Genomic DNA, 6,000 nt, shown 5'->3' with positions numbered 1-6,000 from the left:
TATGGAATATTATCAAAAGTGATTTTCAAAAGTCTTCTACTCCAATGAACAAATGAAATGACTTGGAGAAAAAAAAAATTCTTTAAAAGCTAGAGCTATAAATGCTCTATTTTGTGCTTTGGATAAAAATAAATTCAATTGGGTTTCTATTTATGAAATGACTTATGACATTTGACATATACTTGAAATCACACCGGAAGTTCACCGGAAGCTCGTAGGAAGAATAGACATAGGGAGTTGTTTTGCTTAGCAAATGTCTTAGGATTTCGTAGTTAGCACGTAATTAGACTTGGATTGGGCCAACCCAATTACGGGCTAGCTAGGCCTATGTAAGAACTGTGTTGGGCCCAATAAGAAGCCCAAACAGTGCCCCAAGAAGTCTCACTATCGTGGCACAGTCTTCAAGACTATGTCAAGCGGTGGTACCACTAGTTTGGGCGGTTGTACCACCCCTAGCAGGGTGCCAAGCGGTGGTACCACCAGTCTGGGCGGTGGTACTACCCAACACTGAGCCCCAAGCGGTGGTACTACCCAACACTGAGCCCCAAGCGGTGGTACCACCAGACATGGGCGGTGGTACCGCCCAGGATAGTGTTAGTCAAATTGACACTAGGCGGTGGTACCGCCTAGCGTAGGCGGTGGTACCGCCCAGCGCAGGCAGTGGTACCGCTTGTACCCGGAGAACCCAGGATGAGAAAGTTTTAGGCTCCAAGTTTGAATCAACTTGAAGCCTATAAATACCCCTCTCATCTCTGGTTAAAACACATAAGCACAGAGAGTTTAAAGAGAGAAAAACGTTGTTGTAATCTCTTGTGAGAATCCTCCTCCTTGAGTCTAAGTGTTAGATTAGTTTGAGAGGAGTGAGTGCTTGTAAAGGTTGTCTCTCAAACCCAGTAAAAGGAGAAGAGGGGTGTAAGAAGGAGATTGATTTTCGCCTAGTAAAGAAAGATCGTTAGTGGATGCCGGTGGCCTCGACGGAAGAGGAATCAGAGGAGTGGATGTAGGTCATGATTGACCGAACCACTATAAACTATCGTCTTCTCTAGTTTACATTTTATTCTTGCCATTTACATACTATAAACTACTTAGATAGTCACTATGCTTCCTTACGCTTCCATGTTATTAACTTTCCAAAATCGATTCTCAACGTAAATGACTTTTATCGTACGAAGGTTTTTTGAACCGATGTAGTTTTTACCGCTGGACTAATTCACCCCCCCCCCCCCCTTTAGTGCCGACCCCTAATCCTAATAGCTAGTACCCGGGATGAGACCTTTTTTTGCTCTAATTTTGAAGCCATTTAGGGTCTATAAATACCCCAACTATTCCTGCATGGAGTAGCAAGAATTGAGCACAAAATTGAGTTGAAAAGGGGGAAAGAATACTTGAGAAAAGGGTAGTTGATCTTCGCTCATTGAAGGAAGATTGTTATTGGATACCGGTGGCCTCAACAGAAGAGGATTCGGGATTGGATGTAGGTCATGACAACTGAACCACTATAAAAATCTTGTTTGCATTTACTTTAAGCTCTTTACTTTAATTGCAAACTGAATTCTTACTTACATTACACTTATATATGTTTTCAAGTCAAACATCTTTACGATATCAATTTTTATTGTATGAAGTTTTTTGAAATTAATTAAATTTATGTTTTTATCTAGTGCATTAATTCATCCCCCCCCCCTCTTAGTGCCAACTCGATCCTAATAGTTGGTACTAGAGCCACATTTTTTCTCGTTTGGTTTAACAACCAAGTGAAATGATTTTTTTCAGCTTTCAAAAGGGTCACTCTATTATTCGTCCTCTAATGTTCAATGGGATGGACTATACTTATTGGAAAACTCGAATAAGAGTTTTCTTGCTTTCTATGTATTTGAATTTATGGAATATTATCAAAAGTGATTTTCAAAAGTCTTCTACTCCAATGAACAAATGAAATGACTTGGAGAAAAAAAAAATTCTTTAAAAGCTAGAGCTATAAATGCTCTATTTTGTGCTTTGGATAAAAATAAATTTAATTGGGTTTCTATTTATGAAATGACTTATGACATTTGGCATATACTTGAAATCACACAAGCACGAGTAGGGTTAAACATTCTAAAGTTAATCTTTTGATGCATGATTTTAAGTTGTTTCATATGAAACCAAGCAAAACCATTAGAGACATGTACACTCGTTTTACGGATGTCGTCAATGGTTTAAAAAGTCTTGGTAAATATTTTTCTAATTTGGAACTTATGAATAAAATATTGAGATCCCTTCCAAAGTGTTAGGACCCTAAAGGAACGATCATTCAAGAGGCCAAGGATTTGAATAATTTTTCTCTCGAAGAACTTATTGGATCTTTGATAACCTATAAAATAGCATATAAGACACATGATGACCTTTATGAACATAAGGACAACTTTTCAAAGAACAGGAAGGATTTGACACTTCGAACAAAAGAAAACCACTCGAGCGAAAGCTCAAGTGATGATGACATAGAACTCCTTACAAGTAAATTTATAAAATTTATAAAATATGAAACTAAGAATAAATATGAACTTAAAAGGAAAAAGTTGTCAAAGAACAATAAAGCACTCAAGGTGACTTGGGACAAAATGAGTGCATATGTCGATGAGGAGCAAACCGATAAAGACGAAATGGTGAACTTCTCCTTAATGACTCTCGACAATGAGGTAAACAACTCAAACGAAACAACTTTATCTTATTTTGAAATTACTTGATGCTTTTTATGAGTTGTTTTTAAATTAGTTAGTAAAAATAAGAAAAAAATACAAAAAATATAAAAAATATCATGCTTCTCTTTCTAAGTGATTTTGAAAAAATTAAAATTTGAGAATGAAAATTTCATGTTAATTCCTAGCACTAAGCATAAAAATTTAGATTTACTTAAAAAAAAAAATACATTACTATAACAAACAAAATAATTTTGAAAATACTTTATATTTGATGAAATTAATTTTGATTATTTAATGATGTATAATGATGTAACGATGTAATGAAAACATTAAAAGTTTTTGAACAATGCTTGATGATTTTATTCTATGCATCAGATTTTAAAGTTATACATAATGATTTTTGTGATTTATTGATCTTGATGATTTTTATGATAAATCTTGCACTTTCGTTTTAAATGATGATATATGTTTTGATTTGGTAAAAAAAGACAAGTACATGCTTCTATGAAATCAATAACATGAATTGAAACAACTAAAAAAGGAATGCATTTTAAAATTTTCTCTATCTTATCAATTTTTCAATAAGAAATTGATAAATCTATTTATGGCATTTTGAATCTCTTGAAAGTGATTTTGATGATTTGTTAATTTGAATTTGGATGAGTTTCATCTAATCATGATTTTTATCTTGATTTCTCGAAATTTATAACTTGAGATTTATTCTATATGAATCAAGATCTTTTATCCTCGATGTTTCTTTTTGTTATCTACTATCCAAATGAATCATGATTGATATTATTATTATGAATCGAGATCTTTTATCCTCAATGTTTTTTTTTGCTATCTACTATCCAAATGAATCATGATTGATATCATTGCTATGTTTCTTCTTATTTTTTACTAAAGAGGAAATTTTTCTAAGTGAATCATGATTTTTCAGAATTACAATTTTTTTATGATTCATAAAGAATTGAAAGATATTATACATGAATCGAGATCCTTTATATGTTCTCTTATGACTCCTTTTGCTATAGGAATGTCTTTATCTATATCATGATCTTGAATTCTTGATATTGATACTTGAAATCTTTCTATGAATCAAGATCTTGTTTATGAACTCCCATAATTCTTTTTTTTTACTATTTACTATGATTCTTCTTTTCGCTATTTAAGTCATAAAAAAATAATCATAATTTTTCTCTTGATATTTGATTATAACTTGAAAGTTTTATTATGGATCAAGATTTTTCACAAATTGTCCCCCTACAATTCTACTTGGTATGCTCTAAAAAGGGGGGATTCATTCAAATTAACCATGATACATCACTAGACTTCTTGATGTTTATAATTTGAAGTTTATTATGTACAATTTTATTGTATTTATGATTTGTATATCTCGTGATATGATTGAATCATTGTTGTAAAAAAAAGAAGGAAATTGTTAGCTTGTATATTGTAAAAGAGAACAAAAAAAGTGCTAGCTTGAATGATAAACTTAAATCTCACAAATGCATAAACTCTTCTTATACTTTTTTTGGATCTTGATCTTAATTTCTTGATTTTTATGACTTGAGTGTTCTTTTTAAATCAAGATTGTTTCCTATCATTCCTTCTATTTACAAAAGAAAAAATTTGTCAAAAATGACACATGGTCTTTTGGTATTCATGAATTAATCTTTCATTTTTTATGATTGAAATATTGATGCAAATTTATCTTTATTGTTTACCCTTGTCATTATATGAAAATTGATGTACAGGGAAAAGAATTATAAAATTTTATTCTTCCCTTCTATTTGACAATGACAAAGGGGGAGATAAAATTTGCTAGCTTGCACACTTCAAAATGCAAAAACAAGCTATCTTGCACTTCTCAAAAGAGAAAAAGAAACTCACTAGCTTGAATGTTCTAAAGTGATGAAAAATTTGTTAAATAGCTAAGCTTTCATATCTCTAAAACTTGATAGTTGCACTTCTCCATTTTGTTGATGACAAAGGGAGAAAAGATATGATGATATGACAATCATACATGGTAGGATGTAATATACTTTGATATTTTGATACCATGATGTAATATAATTTGATATTTTAACCATGCAAAACTTATTATAATGATGCATGAAATGCAATGATATGCATATAATGTGTTGCAAATATTCATAATTAAATTTGCTTTGACTTGAATTCAATTTGAATTCAAGGTTCTATTAATATGGCATATTGATAAGGGGAGTTAAGATTAACTCTGTCATCAATTGGTTGTCAACATAAAAAAGGGGGAGATTATTGAATCTCATATTTTGATAATGAAATCAATTGATGTGTTTGTGATCTAATCTACGTTTTAAGTGACACAGGATTAGCTTCAATCAGGAAAGACATTAAAGTAGGAAGAATCAATGTTGGGCCGGAGTGAAACATGTTAGAAGATTGGACGTCGAGCCAGAGGATTGATCGACGTATTGATAGAAGGCTTTGTGCCATAAGTTCCAGCATTGGACCTAGAAGAGCGGACATTGCGCCAAGGAGATCGGAGTTGCAGAGGTCAACATGCTGATTGAGCAAAAGGCCGCAAAAGAGGATGATACGCCGAAGGATTGGATGAAGCACCGATGAACCAATGACATGCTAAAAATATTTGATTAACACTTTATAATAATTGTCTAGATCGAAGTAGTGTTAAGATGTAATTGGGTTGGAATTAATCTAACTCAATTAGGGGGGCTATTGGGCTTGAGTTTGGACTATTTTAGGCCAAGTGAAAGGCCCATTCAGTCATCCTAAGTTAAGAGGAACCACCCATGAGCTGGAAAAGTCAAGAGCATACTTTTTCATACTGTCAGGCGGTGGTACTGCCCAGTATCAGTGCTACAGGCAATGCTACCGCCAGAACTCGGGAAACCCGAGATGAGACCTTTTTTTGCTCTAATTTTGAAACTATTTAGGGTATGTAAATACCTCAGTTATTCCTACATAGAGTAGCAAGAATTAAGCACGAAATTGAATTCAAAAGGGGAAAGAATACTTGAGAAAAATTGGGAAACTCTCTTAGGATTTAGGATCACTTCTTCCTAGTATTTAGAAGTTTGTCTAAAGAGAGAAGTGAGGTCTAAGAAAGAGAGGCTTGTAAGGGTTGCCTCCTAAACATGTGAAAAGGAGAAAGAGTGTAAAAGGGTAGTTGATCTTTGCCAATTGAAGGAAGATCGTTAGTAGATGTCGGTAGCCTCAACGGAAGAGAAATCGGGAGTGGATATAGGTCATGACATCTAAACAAGTATACAAATCTGGTTTGCATTTATTTTAAGCTATTTACTTCAATTGC

This window comes from Musa acuminata, chromosome BXJ3-7, assembly GCF_036884655.1.
Source record: "Musa acuminata AAA Group cultivar baxijiao chromosome BXJ3-7, Cavendish_Baxijiao_AAA, whole genome shotgun sequence".
In the NCBI taxonomy this organism is placed as follows: domain Eukaryota; kingdom Viridiplantae; phylum Streptophyta; class Magnoliopsida; order Zingiberales; family Musaceae; genus Musa; species Musa acuminata.
Note: the sequence above shows the minus strand (reverse complement) of the source record.